The 12460-nt window shown below is 36.2% G+C and overlaps 1 protein-coding gene across 1 annotated transcript in view; it reads left to right on the top strand.

The window, feature by feature from the left end:
• The window catches only part of LOC126810927 (membrane frizzled-related protein), a 63271-nt gene that overhangs the window by 36057 nt on the left and 14754 nt on the right, over nt 1-12460 (top strand). The gene's annotated exons all lie outside the window — the stretch shown is intronic.

Raw genomic sequence — 12460 nt, 5'->3', positions numbered from 1 at the left:
CAAAATAGAATATTACAGTATACAATAATCTATCACCTTCTGTCATACATTTTGGATATTACAATTTACATGATGATATTATTAGCAAATTTGAAAACAAATCCGAATTAGAATTCATCAATTATATAATTTTTCAAACAAAATATTTCATCTTCAAATTAAAATGTGTAGGTAAACACCATCCAACGAACATTATATGGTTTACATGAGAAAAAAGATTGAATTTGGACTATCTGCAAATCCTAATTTGAGTTCAAAATGGCAATATGATGTATCTTAACTCTGTTTCCATGATTAACCCCGTTACAGTGTATACTATACTATTTAAGCCTGTCTATTGATTCCATTGTACTATACATATGTCTACGTATGTATTTTTGTAAATCGATTTGACGTATTATTAAGCCAATAAATTTAAAAAAAAAAAAATCTATTCGGATTTCTAGGATGTCAATCATTCTACATTGAAAGTCTTGATAGATTAGCCTACCACATAAGTCGACTGGGTTTGTGAATTTTTCTGAATCATCAGTTACTGAAAATTTAAATTATGGTCATCTTACACAAGCATAAGTTTACAATATAAGGACCATTGCGGGTTAAAATCCAGACTTTTGATGATCCATGTCCAAATTAGACCTTCTATTCATTGTAATATTATGACAAGTCAAGTATTTGGTTGTAACATTGGTAGGATTACAGCTGTGGACCACATTTGGTAGATATGATGACGCTCGACAAAGACATATTTAGCGGAATATTTAGATATTTTCTACATTTTTCCTTCAATAACTCCATACCACAATTGAGAGGCACATTACCCATAAGGTGCTCTTTCAGATTTGTTCAAACGATGTTGCTCGACCAACTAGGGATGAGACAAGGCAAACTGAATGAACAGATTTATTTATTTTCGACTTCAATTCCTAAACTGCTTGATCGATTTTAACAGAATTTTGTTGGTATGTTGATTGAATGGTGCTTGTCCTGATTTGTTAAAGTTATTTTGCGCCAAAGGGACAGAGAGAGCATCTTATATTGTAGCTAAAGCATTCATACCCTTACTATAGTATATGGAATCTTCAATGAACACATTGCCTACTCTTAACCAATGACGATTAAGACCCCTGGGCCCCTTGTTTGCAGTTTATGAATGCAGCCCCCATTACTTGAGAATACACGAATGTACTAATAACCAATGGTATATGTTTCTACTTCCCCTAGGGGAGACAACCCTCGAGTGTCAGACATCTTAATTAAGTGGAATGATAGTATCCTACATAGAACGAACAATTACCCCGAATGGACTGATGAGAAAATAAACTTTGTTATTGATTTTTCTCCATCCGTTTACGTGTTTTAATATTGTGGTTTTCCCCTCAAGCAGATTAACATCTGATACCATTCCAGAACATGACTATATTTTCCCGCCATGATACCAAACCTTTTTTTTTTGCTAAGCAGATCAGCGGTTTCTATGGTTACAATGAGTACCACAGCAATATCAATAAAAGTTCTCATTGGCCAACTGGACAAATATTTGAGTTCAAAAGGTTGAATCTTTCAGCAAGGGAAACAAAGGTTATCGAACAAATATAAAGTGATTATTAAATCAAGGGCGATTATATGCGAAGATTTTCCCATTTCTGCACGTATCAGTAGCAGTCATTTGTATGATTACACAGAGCGAGGGTGTAATAATACGGGCCCATATTGGAATATGTCGGTTACGTGAAACGAACCGTCAATTTGATATGAGATGTTCATTTTGTCAGTTATGGCGCGGACTTATTTCTTGACTTAGATATTAAATTCTCCATATTATAGGACCCGAAGACTAATGTCTGGAGCTGCTAATGTACTCTGGTTCTCGGAAAAATTGCTTTCTTGTCTGTCGTTGAATTGTTACCTCCAGTTAATTAATCCCATTAGTTTCATATTTTATCCAATTTTTTCACATCTTCACCCTATGTCGAGCATTAAAAATACATAACCTATTATTACAAAATATCTGTGCGTACATGTACCCAAAACGTTGTGAAGAATCCTTTAAGCCTACCCAAATGTCCCAATTGTTACACGATGTCTGTTGCGAAACTTACAAGATGGTAATTTTGATAGTAAATGTACAACTGATATTGTGAAATATTTAACTCCAAACTTATATTTCAAACCTTGACGTTTATATCCCAATAGACGTTTTAAATGCTGACTTCAACTGTTAAATGCCATTTTTAACCATACTTTCATATTGGTATACATACCCTATAAAAGTGTATTTAACAAATCGAACTTAAGTCCATAATACAAAATGACAAGTTAGTGTAATAGTATTAAGGATGTAAAACCAATATAGTTCTAATTGCAAAATAGCATAATATGTGTACCCTGCCTCAGTTGCCTTCAAATGTTTCTGAAACAAAGAAGGTACTTGTATTTCAGATTGAAAAGGTTTTATACATGTCGTTATGTTTTCTTTCCTTTAACTCGACTTCAACCGAAAAATGTCCAGTCGACAGAAAATCGTTTTTCACACAAGATATTTTTGATCTATAGTTGTTGATCTTATAAAAGATCTGGATAATAAATGTGATATAGATTGCTCGGATATCTAACAGGCTTAATATTATGTATTCGTTTTATGAAGTATTGGTATGATGATATAAGGAAACACCAATATCATCAATACCATTATTATTTGTGAGACACATTGTGATTAATTTCCCCTTTCAACAATATTATTAACAATCACCAATATATTAGTATTAGAAATCCTCAGGCAGAATAGACATTTTGCATGAGACAGTAAGTTTCTGTGGTCTATGGACTTACTGTGTCAAAAATGAAATATCTGGTTAGGCAATTAAACCAATCTTGCACAGTAAGGTGAATACCATAATTGGAGCAAGACTATTGTAAGTAACTTAATCGCATCATAAGCTGGAAATACACCGGCACAGTTATCGATATATTTTTGGTTCATGTCCTTGCATATGGAGGGGAGTCGCGTGGCTCAGTGAGTAGGACCCTGGCCCATTAACCAGGTGTTGGCAGAGAAAGTTCCTTCGGTTTCCCCTTGGCATTGGTGCAGAACAGAGGACCTGATAAGGACAGTGTCTAGTCGTTCGTATAGAAAGAACAACCGAGGTCACGTGCAAACATTGGCGTGCACGTAAAAGAACCCTTGACAGATGGAATTCGAAATAAGAGTAGGTCGTAGAGCCGCTGCGAGGGCAAAATTTGCCTCATATCAAACTGTATGGCGTATGCCGTCTTCATTAGCCCAGTCGGTGCAGAAAAGTAGGACGTTAAACCCCTTTGCATCGCATTTCTCTATACATATGGAACCAGTGTTTTATGACAGAATGGAAGTGAATTTAAGACTGTCTTGTTTGTAACAGATTAGAACCTGTGTGTTGTTTGAATTGGCTCTACATTTTGACATATTTAAATCAAATGTAATAATGTTATTCCCATTGGAATTTGTTAAATACAACTACTTTTAGATCACAGTACATTTTTTGAAAAAATGTCCTGTGGGATTTCTTGTCAGTGATTTTATAAAAAGCACGATCAACATCGTTGCTGTTGATGGTTGTAATAATTTCCTTTTATTGAAACGTTACGTTCATTGGACCATCAATATGAAAATCGTCGTCGCAATAGATATTCCAGTTAATGCGTCATCGTCACAATTTTCACTAATTCATGAAATTCTTGTAAAAATGGGTCAACATTCTTAAGCAGTTTTTTGTATTAATGCCCATATTTGTAACATTTGAATAATTTTCTTCTAGAAACCTCAAGCTAAATTATTCGGACTAATTACTGTTGAACACATTTGGTAAGAAAAACATTAGAGTACAATTATTACAAAAACGGAAGTTATTACAAAGATGGCTGCTACAATGCCTGTTTAAAAGCTACAGCTTGACGGCAAAGTTTTAAGGTTCGCCTTTTGGGTTGAGAGAATCCTTCAATTCTACATCAAATACAACCAGAGGGGTCTTAATGTATATCCATGCAATAAATTTTATCTTATCATATATCTTATATTATGCTTACCGTTTCAACAAACTGTAGGATGGCGGCCGGATGATTTACCCAACACTACCCCAATATCACCACATACTACCCAATACGATATATCATATTTTATTCCCGAAATAATCTCTCTCTCTCTCTCTCTCTCTCTCTCTCTCTCTCACACACACACACACACACACACACACACACCCGGGAAACCTCAGCAGATTCCAGTATCCTACATCTAGCCTCGGCTGTATGACGAAGTACGCCATTGGATCAAGTTCCCGGATTACCAACGGCGTTGCCCATGACGACACCTTTGAAGAATATTTTATCATACAAATATTTAAAAGTATAAAGCTGTTTTTCTTTCAAGTTTATCCGATTTTCTACAAACAAGGACAACTTTACACTGAAAATTGAAAATTCTACACACGCTTTTAAAAGCGGCAAGTTTTCCTAATAAGTAAACCGGTGCCATATCGTCATACAGTCGAGGCTAGATGTAGAGTAACGGAATCTGCCGAGGTTTGCGGTTTGCCGAGTCTCTCTCTCTCTCTCTCTCTCTCTCTCTCTGTAATGCTCTACTGTTTTATACATTCCATCTGACTTAACAATTAATCAACGGAATTAAGATTGTTGATTGGGTAATCAGGGTATGTTTTGTTTGATCATCAAAGAAACCGACAGAGCTGTAAGTGTTTAAGCAAATTAGTGAAAGGGAGACTTTGTTTATGGCCATCTTATATAATATTACAGTAGTTAGCGATTTTTGAATCTTCAGAGAACCAATAAACAAAAGGAACGAATAACAAAATAAAGACGAAATCAACCACCATACCGGACAACAAAACCAAATGGAAGGAGGAATGGTCCAGGCCATACACTCACCAACAAGCCCCAAGGAAGAGTTGCAACGCCCTGCCATTCAACCGGACAAATCGACCAGACCGACGAAAACGACCTAAATATATATATATATATGTACATACTTTGTCTAAATTTTCGCCCAAATTTATGTCTGTTTTGTCAAATGTCCGTAATGCGTGCATGTCTGTAAATGTTTGTCCTTGTATAAATATTCGTCCATATTCATGTCTGTTTTGTCAAAAATTCGTCTGTTTGTCAATGTCTACTGGCACTTCTTTATTCTTTGCACCTGTTATCTCATGTATCGTCCTGTTATCTATTGTCTTCTGTACATATATATAAAATCCTAATTATCCTTTTTCCAATAATCACATTTTTAATATTTCACTATGTATATATAACATGTAATTGTCTGCAATATCACCTCGGTGGAAGCGGACGTTAAATAAAGCTATTTCACACACAGCGATTTTTGATTTAATGATATATAATGATTAAAATGTACAGAACAAAATACTTGTTTTTCTTATTTTAACTTATTTGTTTTGGGAACCAACTGCAAATGGAACAGCTAGACATCGGTATCGCATTTGAAATACATTTCCCGCGATATAACTCTCTATTTTTGAGAAAAAAAAATCAAATGATATGTCTATTTTGCATCATTATGTTGTAGTATTAGGTAGTGTGTGGTGATATTGATGTGGTATTGGAGTGGTAGTGGGTAGAATTGGGTAGTATTGGGTAAATCGTCCCACCCGTAGGATGGACCATGAACCGTTATTCATTTATAACATACCATAGTTTATTGGCAATCGCAAGGAAATAGGTATTTATTGAAAAAGGTTTATTTGTACTCCTGCTTGATTTTCTTGACTTTATTTGCTCAAGCAGATTAGATTTTTTCTAAATAATATTTATCGAGTCTAGATCTCTTGAACTAATATCTGAGATATTATCCCTGGATGACACGAAAGGCAGACGACATATTTAATCTTTCGTGATCTCTGTATATCTATGATTTGATGTCTGCATTCGAGACATTTTCATTTCTTGAAGCAGCCACTAAATTGTATTATGAAATACATGTAGAATCTCACAAACTGAATTATATTTCCCAGATTCTAAGAAAAGGTTAACTGAATTCTTATATTAGATTCTAATAAAAAAATAAAGGCTAGGGAAGGCCCACATAGCTAATAGAGTTATATAAATTCACTCTTACGTTTGATTTGTAACTTTGTGCGGAGTTTTGTCTTCTTAGATGTGTATATATATTGTCTGTCTTTTATATGTGCTTTGATGTGCATTTTTCCTTCCCGGTAGTACATGTAGTATGAGTTGATATGCTGGCCGATTTATCTAACGCTTGATATTCTAATTAGACAGATTATAATTATAAAAGAAAATGCAACGTAGACAATCTCCTGACGCAGGGATGGGGAGATAAACTTCAAACTTAACAGTGTAATTCAACCTTAACCTATACGCATGATAAACTAATTCAGAAAGTCAATGCCGATGTAACGAAATATCAACCAAGGGGCTAAAGGCGTCCATTCTAATATAGGTTATTTAATAAAAGTTAGAACAATTTATAAGCATAGTAGGGGCATTACGCATGCAAACAATATTCAAAATCACATTACTGTATAAATACGTCTGAAAACTTAATTCGCGAAAGTTAATCTTCAAGTTAAGTTTCCGAAGACCATATATAAATATTCTAATAATATTGTCTGACGAGTGAGCCCAACGAAATTCGACTTGCAGTTAGTTACTCGATTGGGTTAATTCGTCCATTAGATTTGGATCATTCTTCTCTGACAAGATTAATATTAATAGATAAGTATACTGAAAGACATTAAAAATGCAATGCCTAATTCGTGAAATATTTCTGGTAAACATTTTCTTGGGCTTTCCTATCTTATGGCACATAGGTGAAACTTGTGATGGGTCTCTTTTTGTGGAGTTCTGGGTTTGAACCCAATATCAGTTCTCGGTAGTGAACTTTGTTCGGGCAAAGACAACACTTGTCTTTTTTTCACGATTTTAAGCAGCCCCGTTCACAGGTTTTGCACGTGCATTCCCTGCACTCTGGCCCTTTAAATACAGATCAAAATTTCAACATTCATCACTTCGGAAAAATGCCACGCCTTACACAAGAAAACAGGAACAGAGCTATTGACATGCTGGATTAGGGGGCTTCACAGTTAGCCGTCGCCAGACACTTTAATGTCCACCCATCGACCATTGCTCGCTTCAGACAACGCTTCCACGCCACTGGAAAAGTTGACGATCGACCCCGACCTGGAGCGCCACCTGTAACAACCGCTGCTCAAGTTCGCCACATCCGACTACAGCGTCTGCGCTACAGGTTCCAGTCAGCTACTGCTAGTGTCCGGGGGAACTGTGGGAACACGGCAACGTCAGATTAGCCCTCAAACAGTCCGAAGGCGCCTGGCTGCTGTTGGGTTAAGCTGCCGTCGACCTTACCATGGTCAAATCCTTTTGCATCGCCATCAACCTGCCAGACAGCAATGGACCGCAAATCAGGGGTATCTGCACAACACACCATGGCGAAATGTCATCTTCTCGAATGAATCCCGATTCAGCCTCAGTTTTCGTGATGGGCGTCACCGTATCTACCGACGTCGACATGACCCCGATCGAACACCTTTGGGATGAACTTGGAAAACGGGTTCGAACTCAAGCCGTGCCACCACGAACTGTTGCAGAGTTGGCACAAGCACTCCAAGGTCATTGGCAAACAGTCCCACAGCGTGTAGTGAGACATCTGTGCCAGTCCATGCATGTGTAAGAGCTCAGGGTGGACATACCCGATATTGACTTCAGCTGACCCCTGCTTTGTTTCATGGTTCTCTGAGGTTTCGGTTTTGTGCATTTGTAGTGAATTCTTTCATGAAATTATCCACAGATGCTTGTTATCTCGATTTTGTCAATTGTTATGTACATTTGTTAAAAGTTGTTGCAGTAAATAAACTTTGAATTTGGCATTGCGTTTTTAATGGCTTTGAGTGTATAAACGTGTATTAAAAATCTTGTATGCACGACAGACGTTTATTTTACGTTAAGCTAATTAACATCCCCTACAAATTCAACTGAAAACTGTTGAGGGTAGTTATAAGATGACTAACTCGGTGTAGACTATTTGTCTAGTCTATTCCTAGTTTACGAATTGCTCGAGACATGTTATTCTACTCCGGTCTAATTTAACCGTTTGATTGGTAATTGAAGCAAACTGGAACTTCATCAGATGTTTCAAACAGACACAATCCAATGAATGATCTAAAGGGAGATGAATGAATACGCGAATTCAAAACACGGTGTGATGTATGACTAAAACCCCTATGTTCTGTGGCCTGGTATCGGAACCGTGTTAGTTGTGCGGTTAGGCTACTAGACTCAAACAATGAAAGAACAATTTCTTCTTTTGGGATTGTTTGCAGCATCACAAATTAATGATCTTGTTGACCATAATTAATCATTTCTTGGTCAGTAATATGCAAAACGCACCGCATCGACGTCAACTAAAATGTTTCAAAATATCCACTTATTTGCATAATTCAAAGATTATTCGTCGTTGTAGCGGATTACTTGTTAAAAATTGCAAAAAAGACAAAACATAGCGCTAGAATCACAATGGACCAGAGCCAGTAGTCAAAATTTATTTGTTTGATAACTCGACACGTTACACGAGAAAAAAATATCTGGGAATGACAATGCAAATAATTGTAATATGTTATATTTAGTATCTGTTTGATTTAATACTTATTTGAGTTCGAAACTTATGAATATGCTCTACTATAATTATGATTTTATTCTGATTACAAACAGTATTACTCATAGCCTGTCAAACACCAGTCGAACATGATAAAGATAATATACTGCCCTAACAAATCGTTTCAATAATTCCATTAGTTTTACACATAAGTCTCATTACTTCTACACATTCTATTTAGGACTATCTAATGAATATTAATGTTAAATGGAGATTGTTATGAACATGGAAACATTCCCTAAGGTCAAACAACTCATTTGATCTGGAAACCTAGCAAGACGGTTTATCAATTTCTTTCCTTTTAAGAGAACAAGAAACAGACAGTGTGTGTTGGTGCAATACTTTATCTAATCTACTCAATAAGCAAGTATTGTGTAAATTAGCAAACCGATGAAATGTTGACCATCAGAATAGACGGGGCTTTTAATCTTTCTAACGATGTCCATAGCACGAGCTGATGGAAAGTCTTTCATATTCTTACACGGCGCTTGAAACTTCAAATCCCAAAGACACAAATATGCATTTACTAGACTAGACACATATATAAATGCATGACATAATAATAAACGATTCCTTCTTTGTGCTCTCTTGATATAAGTTTACAGGTGTACATAGATGATGCTAGTACTCTTTGCATTATCATATTGAAGATGGTCCACCTAATGCTATATTCTACCAATAGATAACGATAACAGCTAATCAAACCTTCTACATCGTGTCGCGTTACAAGCAATTGTAAAGGCTAGAAACACGACTTGGCGTAAATGTCGACAAACGATTAAACAAATTTGACCAATTTGCTAAAAACGTCGCTGATATTAAAGCATTGTTAAACATCTTGTAGAATTGATGACCTCACTCATTCTTTGTATATTAAATCAGGGTTTCGCTCGTACGGGGTCACCTATAATTTAAAACAAAATTAATCCCAGTAGCTGACTCTTTCAGAATATTGAAACAGATCAATCATCTTTATTTCCTGAAATTGACCACTAGTTTGTCATGGGTGGTGATTGTTGTTCTTAGTGTTTAACGTCTGCTTCTGACGAAGGTGATATCGCAGACAAGTCCTATTTTTCATTTTTATTATCTTAGCGCACGCGCAGGGATATTTCCTGTGGGATAAAACCGGAGTGCCCAGAGTAAACCCACGAGGTTGACAAGCCGCATACGCTCACACCAGGGATCGAAACCATAACCGCAAGCCAGGGGTGACCGGCCAGCTAGAGGTTGAAGCGCGGCACTCTAGAACACTAGACCCCCCCCCCCTTTGTGTGGTGTTGTTGTTGTTCACCGAAGGTGATATCGCAGACAAGTTGTCTTTATTTTCATTTTAAAGATATCTTAGCGCACGCGCAGAGGAAGCCGAAGTACCCGGAGTAAACCCACGAGGTTGAGAAGGCGCCCCTATCTCCAAGTCACATACGCTCACACCAGGAATCGAAACCACAGCCGGAAGCAAGAGGTGACCGCCTCAACTAGAGGTCGAAGCGTGACACTCTAGACCACTAGGCCTTCCCAACCCCCCTTTGCGTGGTGATTTCTAATGCACGTTTTAAACTTATGTCCTACGTACCATTGACCAATTGCATTACGCTAAACCTACAACAACACTTCCTTCTATGCATTCTACTCATAGTTTAATCATAATTGCGGATTCGGAGCAGACGTTCATCAATAATATGAGATAACAGCCACTTGTTCTGTCTCGCCATCGGTCAAATCTGCCCAGACCAGACAATATATTAGGTAAGAGTTGACTAATAACACTCAATAAACCATACTCTAGTAGAATTAAACCACCTTTACTTCCTCGTAATTAAAACACAATGACCCACATTGTCCACCGTCTCGTTTCACTTATTATCTATAATAGATGTAGGAAATATTGTCAATTTGTGTTGGTTTTGTCCCGTCTAGCTTAACAGTTACATTAACCCAGTGAACCCGTTACTAGTTTGGACTCCACCAGGACAAATTAGATATTCTTAGTTAATCTGAAAGTTTAAATACGCCATTATTTCGTTTCGTGTTTGTTACTGATACTCTGAACAAGAAATCGGGTTGCTCATACAATGGTTCCCGGCGTAACCCAGCTAGTTCTTTAATGATTGTTAAAGACTGCAATTTAACCAGGAATGCCCTGGGATAGTGTTTTATTGAACTGAATCATTGACATTCTAGAATAATGATTATTTGACACCCAAGGAAACATTCTGGAGTGCAGTTTCGTTTTCTGACTATCCCAAAGAAACAAAATAATTTGCTGCATAAAGCAACAATGCGTATAAAATTATACGTTGTACAGATAATTACTAATGGTATTTGAACTGGTTCCCGTGATAATTATTGTTTTAATACCAGAAATTTTCCTCGAAGTGATGGGAACATGGTAACGGATTCTGTTGTTTGGCTTTTAAAATTTAACACAGGAACAAGAAAGTTTTGCCCATTATGATGATTTTTGAACAGTTTCCTAAAAATCTTTTTAGATTGAATTTGTGAAGGATACAAGTTGCACCCCCCCCCCCCCCAGATAGACATGCTAAAGTCTATTGATCACTACTATGAAGAGTTTATTTAGAACAGCTAGCGATAGTTTAGATGAGGTTGGTAATAAAGCACAGTTCCAGCTACATAGCTGATAATCTCAATCTATATAACATCAACCACTGCTTTTAGAACCAATATCTCCGAGACAAATGGTCCAATTTCCTATCATTTGTAGTAAAATCATGTTCTTAGAACCGTATTACACGATTAACAAGACGATAGTGAACACAACATGATCTGATAAGTCATCAGTTTACTTATTACCCTGATATAAATTGGGAATTGCTTCTTGGTCAATGGAACTAATGTTTCCATAAATACATAAAGACAACTAACACATATCACAAATATGTATATATAAATAATGTATATTTTACATCTATATATCCTCAAGGGTAATCGAATATTCCAGAAATCTACTTAGTATTCATATGAAAACTTAAAGATACATTATGGGAGATTAGATAAAGAGCTGGGGGTTCTCACTATAATAGTTAAAAACTAGATAATGTAAAGGGAATTTGCTGAATATTTCAGTCAAATTGATCCACTCTGAACCGAGATTTTCGTGACTGAATTTTCGGCCTATTTTCGGTACGATAAAAACATAGCCTCGATTATCCATTTCATGATTAAATCACGAATGAAAGTTGAGAAGCAACTCGAATCCTAATCCAATAGATATCACAGGTTAGCGTTGACATCGAGAGTTGATCATGGTCTGGATACGTTAATTAATGTCTAATTAATAATTTAGTTAACATTTTAGGCTCAAAGAAAGACCTGCAATAGGCAGATTAAGCTCTTGCATAATGTGTGTTTCAACTAAAATATTTTAATCTTTTAGTGGTATTTAGTAACTGAATAGAATAATAAACTCTATAGGTTAATTAACATATTTTCATTGCTAACATTTAAAATCAAAATTAGAATTTTAGTTCTATCCTTAAAATATCTTAAGTATTGGGGATTAAGACCCCACATACAAAAGTCTGAAGTACAGAAACAAAAACACTTGTGGATTTAAGTCCATTGTAGATATTTCTCAATTTATAGAAAATGACACCAGGTTTACTCATTTCTGGTATGATTAATACCAAACGCCATTTTATTATTTTGTTATTTGAAATGATTTTGGCACAGGAATTTCTAAATATACGAATATACATCTTTTATCAGAAAATCGCACCGGAGAGAGAGAGAGAG

Source organism: Patella vulgata, chromosome 2 (assembly GCF_932274485.2).
Source record: "Patella vulgata chromosome 2, xgPatVulg1.2, whole genome shotgun sequence".
NCBI classification, from domain to species: Eukaryota; Metazoa; Mollusca; class Gastropoda; family Patellidae; genus Patella; species Patella vulgata.
This window is presented reverse-complemented; position numbering and strand designations above follow the sequence as displayed.